This window comes from Aotus nancymaae, unplaced genomic scaffold, assembly GCF_030222135.1.
Source record: "Aotus nancymaae isolate 86718 unplaced genomic scaffold, 86718_ANA_hifiasm-v0.15.2.pri h1tg000040l, whole genome shotgun sequence".
NCBI classification, from domain to species: domain Eukaryota; kingdom Metazoa; phylum Chordata; class Mammalia; order Primates; family Aotidae; genus Aotus; species Aotus nancymaae.
Window position 1 is genome coordinate 53,055,196 of NW_026988454.1, and position 23,645 is coordinate 53,078,840.

Here is a 23,645-nt window from a genome sequence, read left to right on the forward strand (position 1 = left end):
TTGTGAGCACAATAGTTGGTAGTACACTATCTCCAGGCAAGAAATAAATTCCTGATCTTCAATATTAGACAGATCTGGGTTCAAATCTTTATCACTTATGAGTTGCCTGGCCTCTCTGAGCCTCAACTTTGTCCCTTAGGAAAAAAAAAAAAATATGTAATAATACTTGCCCAGGTTGTTGTGTGAATTGAATAAGAGAATTTTGTCAAAAATGTTAACATGAGATTAAAAAAAAAAAGAAAATTGGGAAAAGGGAGGCAAAACAAGTGATTGTGCAGAAATAATGGTTATGCAAGGCAGTGCTGAAAGAAATAGTCAGCTATACTGCTTTCCTGGAGAGGAATTAAAGTCATTACACTCTTCTGGGCTCTGGTGTGGAATAACTCTAGATGGAAATTAAGAACCGAGGAGATTAAGAGGTGGTCCCAGTTAGGACAAACAGAGTATCCTCCCTTGGGCAACCTGAGAATTCCATTCATTGAGTTAACACAATTGCTGAATGCTTATTGTCTTCCAAACACTGTTTTAACACAAACTATGACATACAAGAATGGAAGAATGACATTGTTCCCACTCTGCTGGAATTTATAGTCTAGTTGGAGCAAGGCTGGTAATATACAAATAGACAAATTAGAAGTAAATAGATGAGCAAGAAAGATCAGACCATGACAAATATCTCACACAACATTAAAAAGGCAGTATGATAAAGAGTTACTAGGCAGATGCTTTTGGTTGGGTGGGCGTGGAAAGGCATCTCCAGGGAGTGATATTTAGTCTGAAATATGAAGGGCAAAAAAGAGTCAGCCATGAGAAGATGGGGGGTAAGTACATTCCTGGCAGAAGACACAGCTAGCACAAAGGTCTTAAGACGGCAAGCTTGACATGTTCAAGAAACAGAAGAAAGCCTGTATGGCTGAGGACAGTGGGTGCTGGTGAGAGGATAAGGACATAAGGTTGAAGAGATAGGGAGTGGTCAGAGGACAGAAAACATTGTATGCCAGAATAAGGGATTTGGATTTTATTCTAAGGATGACAAGAAGCCACTGAAATGTTTCAGATAAGAGTAGTAACAGGGTTCCATGTATGTTTCACTAGGATAAAGCTGAGCTCTCACTGGAGAATGAATTTTATAAGGAAAGAGGTGAAAGCAAGCCCATCATTTAGGAACCTATCACATTAGTCCAGCCAAGAGGACTGGTGGATGCAGCTTGGAAGAGAGTGATGATTGTAGAGAGAGAAAAAAACAGATGGAATCAAGACATGTTTCAGAGAGGGTGCCTACATTCTTTGTGATATAGTGGATGTGGGATGTGTAGGAAAGAGAAGAACCAAGAGAAACAGGTTTTGCGGCTTAAACAAGTGGGGGATGGCTGGTAAAGAGCAAGTTACAGAGGGCAAATTCAAGCGCTATCACCTCCTGGTGATAGTTCAATCACCATAAAACTTTAACAACAAAAACAACAACAAAAGAAGTAAGCAATCTAAACAGGTTCATGAAGGTCATCCAAATGCTAATAATAGAGGAACTAAACTTCAGTAGATGTTTTATTCTTAGATTTTTAAAAGCATTTGACATTGCATTTATATAACTAATGACTTTTAAAAGTCACCTTCTTGGTGAGATATTTTAATATTATATACACTAAACTATGAAATGATATGGCTAAGTATATAAATTGATATTCTAAGTTAGGGCTTGATTTTGTTGTTGCCATGAGGTTAAAGGTAGACAAATGTCCTTTAATACCGGTCAGCTCTGTTGGATACAATGAGTTCTAAATTTCTCTTCTAAGAATTGGTATGTCAGTATGTTCAGTTCTTTGTCCTCCATTTTAAAGTTTAACTTCCTTGTAGTTTCAGTAAATGATCTTTTCCACTAGCTCTAATCAGTAGTTCACATCTGTTCCCCTGGTCCCCTGCTCTGTCCCAACTCATCCCAGTCCCCTGCTCTATCCTGACTCATCCAAGTCACTTGCTCTGACCTGAGTCATCTTTAGTTACCCGTTCAAGAACCATTTTTCCCACCAAACCACTCACCCCACCACTCTGGCTCACACCCCTGCTCCCTTTCAAACCTCTTCCCCTCACCTGTTCAGGTATGTGCTTGCCATTGCTCCGTCCATGAGATGCACCCTTCTATAGAAGTAAATTGCCTTGCTAAGAGAATTTATATTCCAGTGCTATTTCTTTTGCACCATTGAAATTTTACATATAACAGCTATAAAGACAGCAGAAATGACCGAGAGCTCTCAGTGTGTCAAGCACTATTTGAAATGTTACTCTTTTAAGAATCTTGCAAGATTCCATGATCATCCCACTTCACAGAGGAAGAACCTGAACTTCCCCATTGTCACTGAGCCTCCCAGCGAGAAGCAGAGCTTGAATTGAGGCAGTCTGACTCCAGAGCCCAGACACTTAAATCACACTTGGACCCCCTAAGAGTCACGTTGATGTGACCTCTACTTCCCTGGCTTTCTTCTCTTCAGTGTTGTTTCCATGGAAAGAGTTAACAACTACACACCCCAGGCATTCCCTTGACAAGAGTTTTGTCCGTATACAACTAAAGATAAACAAGCCCAAAGCCCTAGGTGTTTGGAAGCTATGATATGAGAAAAGATAATTGGGTTGTTTTATTCGTATGTTGTTTTAACGTGCATTATGCAATAAAACTCCATTAATCCACACTTCATTGATCTCATGTGAAGATAACCAACTAAACTATATGTAATTAAAAATGTTACTTTTTCTTCAGAGAATTCTTTAGGGTTTTATTTGTAAACTAGGCAAATCCAGGGTTTTTTAAAGAGTCATTTATTTTTGGTTCTAGTAATTAAATTTATTATGTTATCAAACTAGCTTATACTTATGATATAGTATAAAACAACCAGGGCCTTTTGTGAAGTGTAGTTTTACAAACTTAGTTTTATTACTTATTAAAATCCATTTATAGCTTAGCTAATAATATTAACTTTTCTTGACATTACTAAAATTCCACTTGTTCACAAATATTTTCTCAGGCAGATTTCTCACTATTTTTCTTCCATTATTCCAAATGAATGAGGTTTCAAAGGGTTCACATTTATAGGACTAGACATAAAGATAATAATAAACCCCGGCTGGGCACAGTGGCTCAGACCTGTAATCCCAGCACTTTGGGAGGCCGAGGCGGGTGGATCACAAGGTCAAGAGATCGAGACCATCCTGGCCAACATGGTAAAACCCCGTCTCTACTAAAAATACAAAAAAATTAGCTGGGCATGGTGGTGCACGCCTGTAGTCCCAGCTATTCGGGAGGCTGAGGCAGGAGAATTGCTTGAACTCGGGAGGCGGACGTTGCAGTGAGCCGAGGTCATGCCACTGCGCTCCAGCCTGGCGCCTGGAGTGAGACTCTGTCTCAAAAAAAAAAAAAAAAAATTAAATTAAATTTAAAAAAATAAACCCCAACTTTTAAAATTATGTTCTTTTTCATTTTGCAGAGATTGTTTAGAGAAATAAAAATGTAAATGATACAAATTTACAGCCCTTGATTCATGGAGCAATCCTTCCCAAGTGGATGGAAGAAGCCCACAAATACCCATATCCACATAAAACTTTTAATGCACGCATTTCAAACACCGCCAGATTTTTGTAGCTTCTTTTAATGAGGGAAATTTTTGTGTTGAACAATAGGAAACCACAAACATATGGTTTTGATTGAGGCCTAGTTTTCATATTTTAAACATGATTGTTTAAGGTCAGAGAAACCGAAACTTGACATAGGATAAACAGTGTTAATTTTTGATAAAAGCTAATATTTATTGAGAACTTACAGTGAGCCAATACCTGTTTTAAGAACTTTCCATGAACATTTACAATGTCCTGTGAGGTGTACCCTCTGATTATGCTCAAGCAGAGGAGAAACTAGCATACCAGTTGGTGGAGTGCCTGCTGGGGTCACAGTAAATGATGACACTGGTGTCAGAATCTCACCCACCTGCTTCAGCAGGATGGGCTCCAGATGAGATTTGTTTCCTGAGATGTGCCTAGGGAACATGATCAGCATTGGCTTTGTTTTACATCCCTATATCAGCATTAGGCTCTGGGTGGTATTTACAGTGACTTGGATAAGAAGAGGTGTACTGGCCAGTTGATGCCCTTGAATAATAGAGAGTATCAGTCTACGGGTCTGTCACCAGAGATCCCTGCTCAGGGAACTCAGGGAAGGCGTTTGATTCTGTCCAAACAGCCTATGCATTTATAGGTAGCCAAGACAACATACACATTTCTTGACACATTTACCCCAGACTTCAATTGTTTTGGGGAGAAACTTCAACACAAGGTTTTTTATATGTGGTATAAGCATAGTATGTTCTTATTTACAAATTTTAAATCTACCAGAAACATATTATATGTTCAACAGTAAGACTTCCTTACACATTTATCTCCTACTGTTTTTGCCTTCTCTTTTCTCATCACCTTCTATTTTCTCCCTCCTATTCTCTTCCTTTCTGGTATTTCTCTCTTGCCTTCATCTATTTGGAGGAGGAAGGAGGTGAGAAAGGAAAATATGGGAAAAAAGAAGTTGTGGCAAAGCAATTATGCTTAGCGCTTCTTTTATATATAGAAAATTCTGTGCCATATCACTTCTTGGATATTTGCTTCCTGGTTTTAAACTTTATTTCTTTAGATGAAATTCTTTAGAACTACTGAGGGTGACTTTTTTCTTTACATTTGTTGTGCCTCAAGCAGAGAACCTGGGTTCTACCTTCTGGATGCATGTCTTGCTAAGTGTGTGACTTTGGACAAGTAATACCCCTTGCATTTTCCACTTCATCATCAGTGATACAGAGAATAATACACGTTTTGCCAGTTGGACAGGGTAGCTGTGAAGATGAAATGGAACAGCAAGGAAGCCACATTGACAAAAGACTGATTCTTGCGAAGCAATTCTAGTCGTACCATAATATTTCTGTTCCTTTCCCCTTCCGTTCCCCATAGTCTTACTTCCTCTTTTTTGCCTTTCTCAACTGCCATTTTAGCAATGTCTCATTTATTTGACATATCAACAAATAAGGTGTTCCATTAGAAATTAATGGATTTTTTGCCAAAGTAAACCATGGAAATTAATTTTTTTTAGATTTCATCATTTTAAATGGAATATTTTAAATACAAGAATTACTTATATTCTGCCTCTTTAGACATAGTTTATTAAACAAAATTTATGTTTCCTGATGATTCAGGATTATCTTCACTATAAACACATGATGTTCTCCCTCAAATTGTTGACAACCACCACATGCTGCCATCAGTATATACTACATCAATTATTGGAACCTAATTGTATTGTTTCACCCTAACCTACCACCTAACTTTTGTTTTACAATCTTTCTTCCCAAATAACTCTAAGTTCCTTAATGATACAGACTGTTGTTCATTTAATTCCATGTTCCAGTGCTTTGTATGGTGTCTACATTGTAGTATGAGTTTAGTAAGCACTATCTGAAGTTATAAAAGTATAGAAGATATAACCTGAAAACCTATTCATTTCTGGGGGAGAAGTAGCTATTTGCAACAACCATGTTGGTTTACATAGATTTAATCTTCACAACCAAATAAGGAAGATAATATCTCCATTTTAGAAATGAGAAAACTGAGGCTCAGATAACTTAAATACCTGCCCAAGGTCACACAGCTATAAGCAGAAGAGCTATAATTTGAGTCTGGACCTGACTTATTGCAAAGTCTATTCTCTTCCTGCCACAACACATACCACATACACTAACTCTGACATTGAATGGGCTTTATGGTTTGAGATGAAGTTCATAGGGTTTTACAATTTTCCTGCCCCATTCTCAATATCGCCTGCCATCTCTTTGGCTATCATTTATCTCATGCCCTCTTTTACTGTCCTAATCTGCACTTGACTTAGAAAATACTAACTGTGCTTGTTAGACTTGTTTAAAAGTAATAATAAAACATTCTCAGCAACATTAAAAGGAAAGGATGACAAATGGTTTTAAAGCTGCACACTGAGCCTGACTGATCAGCAGTAGTGCCTGGAGTTGAGGATTCTGCAGCAATATCCATGGCTCTTCAGGAAGGAGGGCCCATAGGGAGTGGCAGTGGCTGGCGTGGTCAAGTAAAGGGAAAGTGAGGCCACACTTCTGGGATCTGGAGAGTTTTCAATAAGTATATTGCAACGAAAATTACCACGTAGTCTTGGCATCGTATGTCTAGATTTTCAGATGTGTTTTAATGCTTACTCCTTGTTCTCAGCTAGAGGATATATTGCTAAGGGGGCTAGATAAATGATGCCTGAATAACCAAAGCATTCATAATACTCTTTTTCTTTCTTGCTTTCCTTATTTTATTTTTCTTGGCCCATGCTCTGTGTTTTAGGTCTTAGGTTTGGCAGCATCACCCATAGCACCCATGGGCTTTATCTAAGTCACTGAGAGCACATAGGCCGAAGAGAGTACAAACCTCTGGTACAAATTAGACAACTGCAAATGAGTAAGTAAATTATCAAACAGACAAGTGATTCCAGTTAGCATGAGATTTTTTCCAGAAATATTGTGTGTGTGAAGATTTAATTATACATGGTACCAAACATCCATTAAGTTGCTGATAATGTCTCTGGATTTCATGTCTGTCTTGTTCTTTCTACTTCCACAGAGCTGATGGCATGTCTTGGGCTCTTTTACTACTACTTCTGTCTTTGTTACCACCACTTCTGCTCCATATATAATCTCCTTTGCCTGCTTTCCTCTTCTCTCTGCCTTTTTTATTTCATATTTTGTTAGGCCCCTATCATGTCATCTGAGCTTCTTGGCTTCTTCTACATGAAAAGACTGACCTTTTTTTGTACATCTCTGTTAAACCAGAAGATTTCTTCCCTCTTGTTGGAGAATTAATCAATCCTGGCTTATCCACCATAACTTTCATATCTTTGGCTCCTCTTAATCATGTACAAAATACTCAAAGCTCATTATTTATTTCTTTTTTTTTTACAAGATCCACATTATTCTTCCTTTTGAAACTAACACCATTCATGGTGCTTGAACACTAGACTCCTAATAACTGAGGTTATGCTGTACTCCATAAAGCCTACCTGCCAGAAGTCAATTTTCCATTGTCCCACATATGGTAGTTGATATATACATTCACGACCCCTCCCAGGGGGTATCCAGGTTAGGCTCAACTTCCAAGTGCCAGCTCAAACAATTCCCTTTCTCTCACTTTTCACCATATACCTCAAAGTAAAGAAAATTGGCATCACCAGAGAGGTAACCTGATTCTAGAAGTGATTTCCTTAAATCATTATAGATAGATTAGGTAGATTGATAAATAGACCAATTATTTATGGCAACTCATAGCAAAACATAGTATGTTTCGGTCCTGATGTTGTTGTTGTTGTTGTTGTTATTATTATTATTATTATTATTATTTGAGAAGGAGTTTTGCTCTTGTTGCCCAGGCTGGAGTGCAGTGGCACGAGCTCAGCTCACTGCAACCTCTGCCTCCTGGGTTCAAGCAATTCTCTTGCCTTAGCCACCTGAGTAATTGGGATTACAGGCATGCTCCACTATGCCCAGCTAATTTTTCTTTGTATTTTTAGTAGAAATATGATTGCTGGTGGTTTCACATCACCCAGCCAACAGTTTATCCAGTGGCATACTAAAAGACCCTGTTCTATCATTAGCTTAAGACCAGAGTTAACTGATGTTGCAAACTTAATTAAATAGAGTTGTGAGGGAAAGAAAAACACTAGAAAAATATCTTTGAGGAAGAATGAGAAACAGTTTACTGTTGTTATTTTATTGTTGTTGTTGTTGTTGTGTAGATATAGAGTTTTATCTGTTTACCTGTTGAAGAGAAACAAGAAAACAGGGAAATAGAAAATACATGAGTGGGTGAAAGGAGGTATTTGTGGTATAAAATTGTGCTGTCCAGTATGGTAGCCAGTAACCACATATGGCTATCGAGCACTTGAAATGTGGTCTAAACTGAGATGTGCTGTGAGTATAAAATGCACATAGAATTGTGAAGACTTAGCATGAAACAAAATCATGTAACTGTCACATTAATATTTTTCATGTTGATTGATTACAGGTTGAAAAGATAGTATTTTTGCTATAATGGTTAAAAAAAATACATTATTTAAATTAATTTCACCTGCTTTGTTTTTTCATTTTTTAAAATGACTAAAAATTTTAAATTACACATATGGTTCACATTTGTGACCCACATTATGTTTTTTTGACAGCACTATTATAAGGTCTTATCTACCCAGATTAGGTTCAATGAGGAGTAACAGAAAACTTTAAAATGACCCAGAATGATTTCTAAATATAAATATTTATTGATTTCTCACACAGTAGACCAAAGGTAGACTGACTGAAAGGGCCTATGATCATCAGAGACTCAGGCTTCTTTAATCTTTCTGTTCCACCATCTTAAGCACATTGCTTTGTGATCCAAGATTGCTGCTAAATCTCTAACCAGAAAAACCACATTCCAGCCAGTAGGAAGAAGAAAGGAACTCATTAAGAATATATCTTTGTGAGGCCTCTACAGCCATTTTGTACCATCTTTCTTGATTGGTAAGAACCAGCTTTGGTCAAGATATGAGCCATCTCTGTAAACTTTGGGGAAGAGGGGAACTAACTACTGTGATCTGGTACCATTTCCATTACTAGACCCCCTGTAAATACAAGAGAGACCAAACAGTGCAAACTATATTCCTAATAGTTAAGCGCACAGCTAAATATCAGTAGTTATTTTTAGGATGACCATTTGTCCCAGTTTGCCTGAAAGTCTGTTTTGTATGTGTTGTCCTGGCATAATTATTAATAGCTCTCCCTTTCTCTCTTTCAAGTGTCCCAGTTTGGATGATAAATTATATGGTCATCCTTGTTATATTTCCAAGAAAAAAGAGAGAAACAGATGATAAGGTGGCAATTTACTTTGCCAGGGGTTCTTGAGAAATCACTTAAGAAATCCTTAGCAAATAGATGTGTTGTCCACCCACCCCACCAGTATTCTGAAGTCACTTGGAGGTGGGTTGGAGGAGACACCTATTTGCTAAGAATTTCTTGTGATCTCCATACAGACAAATTAAAGGACTTTTCTCATTCTTTTTTATTATTATTTATTCACTTAAATATACGTGGTGCAACTCCATTTGCCAAGTGCTATGCATTTGGGAGACATGGAGGTACAACAGAATTTAATGCTATTCATCCCATACTATTAAACCCATTTTCCATTATAATGGAGTAAGAGGGCTTTGAATTATCTGAATAGTCTCAATCCTGGGACTCCTATTTCTCCCCCTGAATACTTCTTTAAGCCTATTTCTTTTTCTGGTTCCAGAAAATTCTAGCTGATTGTTTTCCAAAATGTCTCCAAATATATTGCTAATTCTTTGAGAGTTCATAGTCAAACAATATTTGGAAATGCAGCATTATTAAAGAATTATATGCAAGGTAGTATATTAAAAGTTCTGGAAGTACCACAAAAGAAATTCCTATTTAACTCTTCTAATCTGAATAGGTTTGGGGTTTAATACCTGCTAATATCTAAGGCAGCATCCCTTTGTACAACTCCTTGAGTCCCAGAAGTATAAAGATATTATCAGACTCTCAGTCCTTGGCTCCTCCCTCTACATTCTGCCTCCTGATGCTCACATTTGTTCTCTATTTTTACCTCTAAAGAGATAATGCCTAAGTTACCTTCTCTAGCCTTTACCTTATTCTCCAAACTAACAAAATTCATACTGGATTTCAAAGACTCAGTGCAAGAAATATTGTACAATGTTTTACTTATAATTTTTTATCATTAAAATGATAATATTTTGGATATACTGGGTTAAATAATTATTAAAATTATTTTTACCTTTTAAAAATCTTTTGATATGGCTCCTGGAAGATTTTAAATTACATATGTGGCTCTATTATATTTCTATTGAACATTGTTGCTCTAAACCAAGTGCTTCTCATACGTTGACGTATATAAGAATCATCTGGGAATCTTGTTGAAATGCACATTCAGAAACTCCTGGGGAACTGCTCCTGCAGTTCAGTCTTTCGACTACACACCACACACTACCTTGCCTGGAATATGCAACTATTCAGGAAGTTTTAAAATCACAATGACCAGATTTCTGCACCCCTAAATCCATTACTTAAGGATCTCTAGAGCTCTGACCTGAGTATCAATATTTGTTATAACCCTCTAGGTGAATTAAACATTTAGCAAATTTGAGGATCACTGCTTTAGAAGCTCTTGAATAGAAGTGAACTAATTTAAAGTTTATTTTATAGAAAACGGGGAAGTTCATATATGAGGAGCTATTAATTTGTCACTAGTGAATATTCATTGATTCATTAAGTGAGTTATTACTTTATGTCAGTCATGGTGATTTATAGCACCCTGCCTTCTAGAAGCTAAGAAGCTAGTCAAGAGATAAGATGAATAACTGCAAAGCAATATGGGATAGATTCAGCATGAGTGGTATAGATATTAAGGGCTATAGGACTTAAGAAAAGGAAGAGTCAATTTGGGGTGGAATAATTATTCTTGGAAGAGCTGATGTATAAGACCTAATACTGTGGTTCTCAAACTTTAAGTTGCATCACAATCATCTAAAGTAACCAGGTCAAGGACACTGTTGTCACAGACACTGCTGATGTCACTCACCATGCTATGAATGCATTTTAACCATTTTTATATCTCTGTTCTAATATTAATAACTCAAAATTCAAAGTGCCCGGGGGAGACTGATTGGCTAAGCCCACACCACAAGCTCAAGCCTGGTCTGCCCAGGAGCCATTGGCAATGCACTTCTCACCCAAACAAAAAAAAGGAATGAAGTTAGGATACTGCTAGGCTTGCTCCCTAACCCCTCCCTCCACCCTCACCAAAAAAAAAAAAAAAATCCAAATACTAGAACAAAACCGAAAACAAACAGAAAAACAAAATGTCTACTGCACGTAGTACTATTCCAAAAACAGGCATGCATCGGGGGTCCTTGATTATGGACAAAAAGTCAAATTAAATTTTAGGTTGTTAAGTTTGAGATTACAACATTTCCCTTAAGCAGAGACATCCATTGTTTAGAGCAACAATGTTCAATAGAAATATAATAGAGCCACATATGTAATTTAAAATCTTCCAGGAGCCATATCAAAAGATTTTTAAAAGGTAAAAATAATTTTAATAATTATTTAACCCAGTATATCCAAAATATTATCATTTTAATGATAAAAAATTATAAGTAAAACATTGTACAATATTTCTTGCACTGAGTCTTTGAAATCCAGTATGAATTTTGTACTTACAGCATATCTCATATCAGACTAGTCCCATTTCTAGTGTTTCATAGCTACATGGGGTTAGGGGTCACTGTATTGGATGGTGCATATCTAGAGCATTCTGACCTTTCCTTCTCCAGCACCAACTATAGCTTTCCTTTCAAAAGCTTTTTGTTTTAGTCAAAAGAAGCGTTTCATCAAACAATCGACCCACCATTCACTTTCCTCTCTTTCATTGTTACCTCCACTGCTCTTCTAAGCCTGGAAAGACCTCTGTCTGCCCCCTCCTGGTCTAGGTTCCATTTTTTTTTTACCTTTAAACCCAGTCTAATTTTATAGCTTTTAGGTGAAACCTTCCTAATATGGTTCTAGATTACAATGAGTAGTTGCTGCTCTAAGTTTTACAGGATAAACAACATTTTCATCTATTAGGGAAGATGGTAAAATATTTTAGAAGGCTAAACATGGAATGTAATTAGAATGATAAAACATGCTGCCTTTCTTAATAAAAATGAAACCTGGACCTCAGAAGGTTGATATTGAGAGGCAAACTCTCTGGTGAGAAATAACAGCCTTCTTAGGAAAGCTAAATCAATCTGCATAATTCTACTCCTGGAGATCTTCCATGGTTACCCTTGCCTACCTTGCCCTGACCCGATAATGCCAGAATGAAATAACTAATACTCTGTCTTAAGCATAAATTCAGGTGTGAGCAACAACTCTTCTCTTGATTCCTCCAAAATTTAACTGAGACAAAAATGAAATATTCCAAAAACAACTTTTTCCATAGCCATTAAAACAAAAATTTCAGAGTTCAATGAACTTAGACAATCTATAATAGTTTGTAAAATTTAGCCTGTTTTCTGTACGAGTAAGATTACCCAATTCACAGATTACAGGATGGAGAATCAAGAAAGAACTTTCCAAGTCCCCTATTCCTTGATTCTCTTTCTCTTTCCACATGGTGACATTATGTTTAGCCTACAAACCTAGCACTTCCTAGACATCTTAACTTCTATCGGTCTAGACTTGCACTGTCCAATACTGTGCCCACTAGCCACATGCATGACTGTTGAATACCTGAAACGTGGCTAGTACAAATTGAGATGTACCATGCATGTAAAATACATAGCAGATCTCAAGATTTGTTATATGTATGAATTTTCCATTGCTGCCATAAAAAATTACCTTAAATTTAGTGGCTTGAAACATCCCTTTATCACATTTGCTATTTCACAGTTCCGTAGACCAGAAGTCCCATATGGTGTGTCTCAGCTGAACCCTCTGCTTATTAGAGATGCTTAAGGCCAAAATCAAGGTGTACATGGGGTTTCATTCTTTTCTGAAAGCTCAGAGGTAAATCTGTTCCAAGCTATTTGGGATTGTTGGGTGAATTCTGTTCCTGTGGTTGTAGGGCAGGAGTCTTGTTCCCTTCATGGTTGTCAGCCAGATGCCTCTTAACTCCTTAAGGCCACCTGCATTACTTGTCACATTGTCCCCTCCATTCAAACCAGCAAGGACATGTTGAATCCTTCTCATACTTTGAATCTCTCTGAATTCTCCTGTCATATCTCTTCTTCTTCTAGCTTGAGCAAATCCTCTGCTTTTAAGAACTCCTGTGAGGGAGCTTTCCAAAACACTTGGTAAGAGGTGGAGTGGTAGCTGCCCAAACTCCTTCTTGCTCCCACACACCAGCGTCAGCTGACTTGCCAGCTGTAGAAACTGGTGAAAGAAACCACTTACTGTAAGGGTTTGGAGTGAGACCCAATGCCATCCAGGAAGAGTTAAGAAAGGCTTACAGGAAACTGGTCTTGAAGTACTACACTGGTGAGAATCCAAATCATAAGTAGAAGTGTAAACAGATTGCTCAAGCTTATGAAGTGCTCTCTGAAGCAAAGAAAATTGAATTATTTGAGAAAAGAGAAGAATAGGCAATGAAAAAGGGTGGAGTGGGTGGCAGTTTTGGCTCCCTCATGGGCATCGTTGATGTTATTTGAAGAAAAAGGAAGGATACAGAGAGAAAAAGAGGTAAAAATATTGTGTATCAGCTCTCAGTAACCATAGCAGAAGATGTATTTAAGTGTGCAACAGGAAAATTAGCTCCATAAAATAATGTGATTTGTGGCTGGGCATGGTGGCTTATGCCTGTAATCACAGCACTTTGGGAGGCCGAGATGGGTGGATCACAAGGTCAAGAGATCAAGACTATCCTGGCTAACGTGGTGAAACCCCATGTCTACTAAAAATACAAAAAATAGCTGGGTGTGGTGGCAAGTGCCTGTAGTCCCAGCTACTTGGGAGGCTGAGGCAGGAGAATAGTTTGAATCTGGGAAGCAGAGGTTGGAGATCATGCCACTGCACTCCACCCTGGTGGGAGAGTGAGACTCTACCTAAAAAAAAAAAAAATGTTATTTGTGAGAAGTGTGAAGGCCAAGGTGGTAAGAAAGAAGCAGTAGAGTGCTGTCCCAATCACTGAAGTACTAAAATGCAAGTAATAATTCATCAGATAGGACCTAGAATGGTTCAAAAAATTCAGTCTGTGTACATGGAGTGCCAGAGCCATGGGGAACAGATCAGTCCTAAAGATAGATGTAAAAGTTGCAATGGAAGGAAGATCATTTGAGAGAAGATTCTACAAGTTCATATTGACAAAGGCATGAAAGACAATGAGTAGATATATTTTATGGTGAAGGAGATCAGGAGCCAGGAGATATTATAATTGTTTTAGATCAGAAGAACTATACTTCCTTATTCAACCAGAAGACCTTTTCATGTGTATGAACATAAAACTGGTTGACGCATTGCATGGCAACCAAAAGCCAATATCCACCCTTGACAACCAAACCACAGTCAACACCTCTTATCCCCCAATTCAGATTGTGAAGCAGAGTGATATTAAGTGTGTGCTAAATGAAGGTATGCCAGTTTATTGTAGACCATATGAAAAGGATCACCTAATCATCAAAATTAAGGTCTACTTTCCTGAGAATGGCTTTCTGTCTCCTGATAAACTCTTTCTGCTGGAATAACTCCTGCCTGAGAGGGAGGAAGTAAAAGAGGCTGATTAAATGAATCAAGTACATCTGGTAGACATTGACCCATATAAGCAAAGATGGGCCATTACAATGGAGAAGTTTAGGAGGAGGATGACTATCATTCCAGAGGTGGTGTTCAGTGTCAAACCTCTTAAAGGTGCCAGTGAATAGCACTCACTGTTGGTATTATACATGCAGTAGTGAATAAGTGAAGGACTATAACCACAATATGCTCACTTCTTGCTGTTGTTTTTGTTTTAATAATTACAGTAGTGTTTTAAAAGTAAAATGAAGAATAAATGAAAATATAAAATCTCTGACTTTGCCCTAAATATAGGCTGACGTCAGTGTGCAAGATGAAGTTGAGTGTCTGTAAAAACTACTTGTAAAAAAAGTTCCCCTAGCATTTGTTAGGTCATGTCTTGAATTGATTTCAGATGTGTATATGAACAAGCTTAGCTTGAAATGCTAAGTATATGTATTGACCTCCACTTATGGCCTTTCATTGTTAAACTACAAAATTAAAACTCTGTATGGTTGTCCCTCCATATCGGCAAATTCAACCAACCCTAAATTTAAAATTTTCAGAAAAAAATAAAAATACAACAATAAAAATGATAGAAATGTTTAAAGTACAGTATAACTATATAGCATTTACATTATATTAGGTATTATAAGTAATCTGAAGATGATTTAAAATATATAGCAGGTTGCGCATAGGTTATAGGCAAATAGCACACTATTTTATATAAGGGACTTGAACATCTGGATTTTGGTACCCAGGGGGGTCATGGAACCAATCCCCCACGTATACTAAGGGACCACTATATTCAACTGGCAATCAGAAGATAAAACAAAACTTAATTTGTAGAGAAATGTTGGTCTGTATAGTTATGTGTATTAAGTGGAACTCATTGTGATGCTTCTGTATTTACCCTATTGCTTCGATTTTTATTTGAAGATGCATAATACATAATTTAGCTTGTGTCATCAGTAATAGAAATGATCATATTTATAGTTTATATGTCATATAACTAATGCTATATGATATAGTACATATATAACATATGTAGATCATATATAGTTACATATATATATATATATATATAACTATGTTGATCAGTCCTTGTTACATTCTTTTTTCCTTTTTTTAGGCCATCATGAGCCCCTAAGTAGTGACTTACAGAGGTGGGTTAAACTCAACTTAGAACTTAAAGTGAAGAGACTTTTACATGGAGGAGAAGTAATCTGCATGTATAATATGGGAAGGTCTTCCTTAGGTATGTTACAGGCTCACTTTAAACCATTTGATTTATGCTACAAAGTATCTGTAATTAATATTGGGAATATAGCAAATTGTGATAAATACCTTTAATTGTATGTTTTAAAGTCAGCATATGCATGCTTAAGTTTAAATATCAGAATTTAAGCAATTCTGGAACTATATTAATATCTCCTTAGTATACTAATTACAAAGCATTTTCAACATTTGTCACTACAGGCTTTTTCTGCCTAGTTCAAAGAATTGGCTTTTCATTAGCTAAGATATGTAACTTTTCATTTTAAATAGTTAAAATTAATAATATAAAAAATATTATTTGACTATTTTAAAAATAGAACTCATGCGATTAGTTTGAGCCCATGCAGACAATCCAGGATAATCCCCCTATTTTAAGGTCTTTAACCTTAATTACATCTGCAAAATCCCTTTTGCCAGGTAATGCAACACATGTACAGGTTCCAGAGACTAGGACACAAACATCTTTGGGAAGTCATTCTTCCTACCACAGTATGAAAAAATGTAAAGTATTTAATTAATGATATTTATATTGATTACATGTTGAAATAATAGTTTGATGTATTAGATTATCGTATTAGATGGCAATATGAATGAAACATATCATCAAAATTAATTTCATCTGTTTCTTAGTTTTTCAATAAGTTCCTAGAATATTTAAGATTATATATGTGGCTCACATTTATGTCTTACATTGTATTTCTCTTGGCTAGCACTTGTCTAGACCAAGAGAAAAGTTAAATCTTCTTTACCATCCTCAGAGTTTTTGATATTTGGTCTGAGGATACACTCCTTCCATGAGAAATGCTTCCCTACAATCAGTCATGGCCTTACACTTTTAGGTCTCTCGTGACTAAACACAGCATTGCACAATACAAAACCCACAATTTTCATACAAGAGATACCCAAATATAGTGATGGAGCACAGAGATGTGGGTACAGGGTCTCATTTCCTTACAATAAAATGAATTTTGTTCAACCTGATAGCCCTAATAATTGCTGACCTCACTCAATGTGAGCAGAGATTTCTTTCATTCATCTTCTGGTTTCCAGTGGTGGCACATAGAAGGGCCCTTTTCCTTTTTTAATTGTTTTTGAGACAGGGTTTTGTTCTGTTGCCCTGTTGGAAGGTGGTACAATCACAGCTCACTGCAGCCTTGACCTCCTGGGCTCAAACAATCCTCCCACCTCAGCCTCCTGAGTAGCTGGGACTACAGGCATGTGACACCAAGCCCATATGTATTTTTAAATTTTTTGTAGAGATGGGGTCTCTCTATGCTGCCCAGGCTGGCCTCAAATTCCTGGGTTCAAGCAGTTCTTCTGCCTCAGCATCCCAAAGTGCTGGGATTACAAGTGTGAGCCACTGTGCCTGGCCTGAAAGGCCCTTTCAATGAATAGTTACTAAACTAACTGAAAGTCAGTAATTGGCTGGTTAAAAGAAAAAAAAGATAGATTTTAGAAGTAAGTAAGCTACCCTCAATTTCTTCATAATGACAAACATTTCCATACTTACACTAAGAGGACAGCCTCCATTTGGAACTGTAAAATAAATATATTTTTTTAATATTTTGGAGACAGAGCCTCACTCTGCTGCTCAGGCTGCAGTGCAGTTGTGCAGTCATGGCTCACTGTAACCTCAAACTCCTGGGCTCAAGGAATACTCCTGGCTCAGCCTCCAGAGTAGGTGGGACTACAGGCATACACTACCCTGCCCGGCTAATAGGCTAATATTTTTTCTAATTTTTTGTGGAGAAGGGATCTTGTTATGCTGCCCAGGCTGATCTCAAACTTTTGGCCTTAAGCAATCTTCCCACCTTCTCTTCCCAAAGTGCTGGGATTATAGACATAAACTAGCATGACTGGCCTAAATAACATTTAATGGTTGCATCTTTTTTTTTTTTTTTTTTTTTTGAGACTGAGTTTCGCTCTTGGCGTTACTCAGGCTGGAGTGCAATGGCGCGATCTCGGTTCACCGCAACCTCCGCCTCCTGGGTTCAGGCAATTCTCCTGCCTCAGCCTCCTGAGTATCTGGGATTACAGGGACGCGCCACCATGCCCAGCTAATTTTTTGTATTTTTAATAGAGAGGGGGTTTCACCATGTTGACCAGGATGGTCTCAATCTCTTGACCTCGTGATCCACCCGCCTCGGCCTCCCAAAGTGCTGGGATTACAGGCGTGAGCCACCGCGCCGGCAATGGTTGCATCTTTATGAGACAAGAGAGTATGCTGATGTTCAGGAAAATAATATTCTTTACCAAATGAACACTCTAATTAACCAAATGTTTTCATTGCTGTGTACTTTGTTTGGCACAGGTGACTAAACCAAACCAATAAATCTGTGACTGTTTTCAAAACTGTATTTCAAGTAGGTTGTTCAGGTGTACCATTTTGTCTGGTGTTAAGTTTGTTTAATTTACCACAATACCAACATATTTCTTACAATGTTAGACCACACCCACCCACCTCAGCACATCACCTAGCAGAAAAGCCAGGTCAACTGTAGAAGTTGAAAAGCAACATAAAAATGCTCATGCACCTTCATCTAATCTTCCAACCCTAGGCGAGGTAAAAGCCCTTTACAGAGCATTGCATCCCAGTTTCTGGAACCAGTTTCTCCCAACCCCAAGTGTAATCCTGTAGCAGGTAGGCAAAATTACTGTGACAATCTCACAATCCATCAGCTACAGAGCAAAGGATCCTCTGAGGAGAAGTTAGGATTGCCAAGGAAGCACAGGCTGCTGAGTGTTCCTCTCCTGCCAGACATAAACCTGATGCAAGACAGAATTATGAGAAGCCACATTCAGCTTACCCATCCTCCTTCTCAGTTATCAGGTACAAAAGAAAGACTGAATACCTATAAAAAGATAATATAAATAAACCTTTAAAATAAAGTTTGCTAATTGAAAGGACCAATAGATGGAGTGATGTATTCTTCAAAATCTATTGTCATGCCTTTGTGGACTTTATTGCTTATCAGCATTTTCCCCTCAAGAAAAAACAGAACAGCAACAATTGTTCAGAAAAAAACAAATCATGTTTCTTCCTTTCTTATTACTTTTATTGTTTGAGGTTTCTTTTAGACTATAATGTGGCATTGTGATTTTGAGATGGGAAAAAAATCCCTTGTCTTTCAAACACAGGAATGTGATTGTATGCTATTGTTGCCAACAATGAGCTAAAGAGGTTAATGGATCACATATCTGGCAAACAGCCATCTTTCCTCCTGCTCAATGTATTACACAGTATACATTTTGCTGTTGCTGCTGATCATATGATTTGGTCTGAGTAGTTGGTAAGTAAGTTTAGATTTAACTGGTCTCTTTCTAAAACTCAACAGCTTTGTCATTCAGGCTATATCCTGAAATTTTAAAAGTACAGTTTGGATTCTGATTTCATGACCTTTTGAGGTGATGGTAAGAGTGGTCGGAGGAAGTAGGTGGGACATGCTATTGAATGAGAATCTAGAAATATTGTGCCTTGTAAATTGCATCCGACCGTTCATTTTCAGATTGCCTAAATTAACAGAGTGAAATTTCCATAATAAAAAGGAATGGGTACTGGAGAAAGTACAGCAATTCTTTCTAGTGTTGTTGCCCATATTCCTTCCAACAGACGTCTAATTAAATGGACCAACTCTCTCCACTGACCTCAGGTTGACACAAATTTGCATTCTGCGATTGTCATTTGAAAACAGACAAGCCGTCATAAGCAATAATGCTGTGATTTCTTGCCTAAAGGACTCTTCTGTGTACTGCATTTGTACTAGGGAATGTAAGCAAGAGACTAAATGCCTCTACAGAGAAAAGGGGAGGAAAGGTTTTCATTTTTAGGGAACCCCAGAGGGAAAAAGTTTGTCAATGAGAAATACAATGTTCTGGGTAATTTTGGTTGAGTAAGGATGTATGTTGAGGGAGGGGACTAGAGTTGGGAGAGAGAAAGCGACACATCAGTTTCCTTGGAGCAGTAGGGTCCTTTCAGTCGGGTAAAGAGCACAGTAAGTGACAGATAGAATAAACTCCTGGCCTGTTGTTTTGCTGAGGGCAAAGGGTAGGTGGAACACAGACTGAATTGGGAAGGCTAGTGTGCCTCTCAGCTTCTGGACTTGGGACGTGAAAAGAAGGCTGAGTCCAGAGCTCCGCTTCCCAGCTAGGCAGTGATCGCCCCCTGTGACTCCGGATGCACACAGCAGCCCTAAGCATGCCGCGGCCGCCGCCCGACTCCTCACCGCCGCCGGCCCTCCCGCCTGGCACGCTGGAGCCATACACACCAGCTTCCTGGACACCTGTGTACCCCAAGCTCTGGGTCTAGGCCCCCCTTCACCCGAGAGAGACGGGTCTCAGCGCCTCAGCGATTGGGTCCCTCCGACCTCTGTGTGCCTGAGTTCTGCCACCCTGGTCACCTCCGCGGGCTCCCCAGGCTGCGACCTCAGTCGAACTGGGAGCCCTGCGCGCCCACCCGGCCGCCCCACTGCGCCGCTCACTCGCGGTTCCCGAGCCTGGGTGGGACGCGCAGTGGCTCAGCAGCAGGACCTCCGCCTCCGGGTAAATCCTCCTCCTCCCCTTTCTCCGCCTAAGACCCTGCCCTCCCCCTGCAGCAAGCCGCTCCGGTGCGTGCGCCCATCTCACTGCTGAAGACACCTGCGCTTCCTTCCCCACCCTCCTCCCTTTCGCTGCGGTTTCTCCGCTGCCTTTGGGAGCTCGGGAGCGGCAGCTGGAGGAGGAGCAGGGGGAGGAGGGGAGGGCGAGGAGGAGTAGGGGCGGGGTGGGTGGGGAGAGAGCCGGGAGGGTGTGGACTGGCAGCCACTCTGCAGCTGGTCGCCGGGGACCCGGTCCCTCCTGCGCGCCCAAGTGATGGAGGGGAAGAGATTCGCTTAGACACACACACGCGCACACAGCTGGGCACGTCTCCGGGAGACAGCTGCAGGCTCCGGCGCGCTGGGGGCCGGGCGGCGGCCGTGACAGCGCCAGCCGCGGGGAGCGGGGCGCCCGCACAGCTTGGCACCGGCGGCTCGAGGACGCAGGAAGGGAAGATCCCAGCCACACTGACTGTTGCTCTTTTGGGCGGATTGGGCGGGAGCGGACTGCCCGAGGAGCTGTCACCGAGGACGCCCGAAGTCTCGCCCTCTGCGCGCAGAGTCGGGGGCTGCGCCGGTGCCCTCGTGGGGCCAGGAGGATGCGCACCTCCTCCCGCAGAGCGGCTGCTGTCTCTGGCACTGCGCGGACTCCGGCTCCTGCGGCCGCCCATGCCGTGCCCGCGCCACGGGAGCGCGCCCTGCCGCACCTGGTTCCAGCCTCTCCGGGAAGTGCAGGAAACGCGCCCTAAACTCCACTACTTCTCGCCCGCCTACCCCCCCGCCCGGCTCCCCGCCCCGGACCTCACCGCCGCCGCCTGCGTGTGGGGCCCGCCCGCCTCTTACTCACACGCGCCACGCACAGCCCTGGTCGTTTGCTCCCATTCACGCTGACGCTCTCTGCCGAGCCGAGCCCGGGCGTCCGAAACTCCTGGACCAACTGCGTACCGGACCGCAGGAGCCACCCGGTGGCCCCGCGCGACCCGCCGCCAGCCCCTGCGCCCTGGGGCTCCCGCCTGCGCCGCAGCCGCCGCGGACCACGGTGAGCAGGGCGCGCTGCCCGCCTCGCGCGGGGGAGGGGCTTGAGCACACCCGGCCGAGACCTCTAGAATTGGGGGGAAATGAGAAGGGACACATCGCTGAAGGGAGGCATCCGGGTGATGCCAGCAAAAAGCACTTTGTGGGGTGCGGTTCTCCTGGGCGCTGCCTGGGGAAGACTTTTGAGAGGTTTGCTAGGACCAGAGGTTAAACTAGTGCGAGATGAGAAACGGGGGGGGGCAATTCCTGAGGTAAAATTAGACGGTGTCAGTCAGCCTGCCTGCCTGTTTCTGTCTCTCCCGGAGCGCTGGGTAGCGGTCTGAGGGAGAAAGGGAACACGCGTTTACTGCGCTTGCCGGAGTTTGGGGGCTTGCGTTCGGCCACTTCTGGGGTGGCTGTGGGGCTGTCTGGAGCGCGAGGGCAGCTTTGGGGCAGCGGGGTCTGCAAGGCGGGAGCAGAGGACCGGCAGAGGGCGGGCAAAGGACAGGCAAAGGCTAAGTTATCGTATGGGTGGGGTGTTTTCTCTTCCCAGCCGGCCCCTCCCACACCCCTCACAGCCCCACTTTATGAATCTCTTCCCACCCACCCAACACACACACACACACACACGCACACACACACACACACAGGATGGATGCAGTCGAGGGGTGGTCATACTGTTACTACTAAAAACTCTGAGAGGTCAGGTCGCTGTGGCTTCTGACTGGAGCGCTGAGACTCCTGCTCCTGTTACTTAGGCGACCACCTTGGTTTAGGGAAACCTGAAAGGAACGTTCAGCTTAAGGTGGGTGTCTTTACCTGGAGGTTCCAAGTGCACAGCAAGCAGACCTCTACCACAACTCCGTAGTCACTTCACCTTGGTGGGTTTCCTCTGCTCTCCGACTTCACCCCTTCAGTGCTGCAGGGCACCCACCCAAGAGAGCTGATGCTCAGATCTGTGGTCTGCCCCGGTCCTCACCCAGTGGGTCGGTCTCTCGCTCTCTCGCGCTCTCTCGCACGCTCTCTCTTTCTCTCTCTCTCTCTCCTGTCTTCTCTCCTCTCTCCTCTCTCCAAATACCAGTTTCTTCATGGAAAACATTGATTCCTTAAGGAGAGATTTAATATTTGCAAAGTGTGCTTTATGTCATATTACTTCGTTGATACATTTAATTGCACTGTAACTCTTCACTGATTTATGAAATCTTGGCCTGATAAATAGCATGCAGGGTCGGGTTGGGTGGGAGTGAAAGTGGGTGGGTGGGCCTCCTTTCTGTGCTACTGCTTCTTTCTAAACTGATTTGCTACAAGTAATAAAAAGCTGGTGCTTCTTCAAGGTTTTACTTAGCAGTTTCTACATATTTCAGAGCTTTAGACAAATTTCACATTATAATTTAGTTCAAATATATTGTTTCTTTTCAAAGAAAAAGTTGAGAAGATAAAAGGGGATTACAAATTTGGACATCAAAAATGATTATTTTTTAAAAATGTTTTATTGCTATCAATTATGTTACAACAGAGTTGTTGTCATTGTTACCTTGGCGTTTCCTCCTAGCGAAGTTCTTAAAGAAATGAAAACAATACTACTTACCTTCCTCTCTCTGCTCATTGCTCAAAGTAACTGAATGAGCATCAGGGCAGGCTTCTTAACTTGAAAAATATGAAGTTATTCACCAGTGAACTAATGGAGGCATAAGAAGTTATTACAAGACACATAGCAATGGGAAGGAAACTGTTGCTTAAATTTAACTTCCTACAGTGTTTTAACAGTGAAAAAGAAAACTGCTTTGGCCTCTCCTAAGCTACTCTGGCCTTTTAGAAACACTCTTTCCTCAGTTAATAAAACATATGGAAACATCATTACTTGAGAAAAATATTTTCAAATAGGTACCTAAGCAGATTACATGGGAAATTATGAGCACAATATTCAATGGAGTATTACAGCAAGTACTGGGATCTTGGTTTCTAGATTAAGCCAGAGCTCATGCTTACATTTTAATATTTGAAATTGCTCCCTTTGACATCCTTGTGAGGAGGTGTTTCCCGGTGTTTTCATTATGCTTGTATCATTGTCCTTACCAGTTTTGCAGGCTACACAGATGTTTTTGAATGAATAACCTTCTTACTCACTGAATTTTCACTCATTCAAAAAGTATTTATTGAGCACATAAACACACATAATATGCGAAGCTGAGCTGGGGTGTTATTTTAAACAAAAAGTGAGGATTTCTGGTAGAAGCAGGATGCTTACTCCTACACAGTGTAAATAGAACTGTAGAGCAGTGGCTTACTTAAGGAAGCAGCATCTTGCCCAGAGTGGGTGGTCAACAAAGAGCTGTTGACTCAAAAATCACATAAGATGTTAACTAGCCAACTTTGTTTCCATCCTAAATACCTCAATTATTCTTAACCCACCGTGTCATTAGGATGTGAC

At 40.5% G+C, this 23,645-nt stretch overlaps 1 long non-coding RNA gene and 1 pseudogene across 3 annotated transcripts in view; one reads left to right on the forward strand and one right to left on the reverse strand.

Moving 5' to 3' along the window:
- The window catches only part of LOC135268339 (uncharacterized), a 627,138-nt gene extending 606,002 nt beyond the window's left edge, over positions 1-21,136 (reverse strand). For all 3 annotated transcript variants that reach the window (XR_010336633.1, XR_010336632.1, XR_010336631.1), the window contains exon 1: positions 21,048-21,136. This is a non-coding gene — a long non-coding RNA (uncharacterized LOC135268339). The remainder of the gene's footprint in view (positions 1-21,047) is intronic.
- On the forward strand, positions 13,780-14,484 carry LOC105722716 (dnaJ homolog subfamily A member 1-like; annotated as a pseudogene).
- Positions 21,137-23,645: the final 2,509 nt, after the last annotated feature.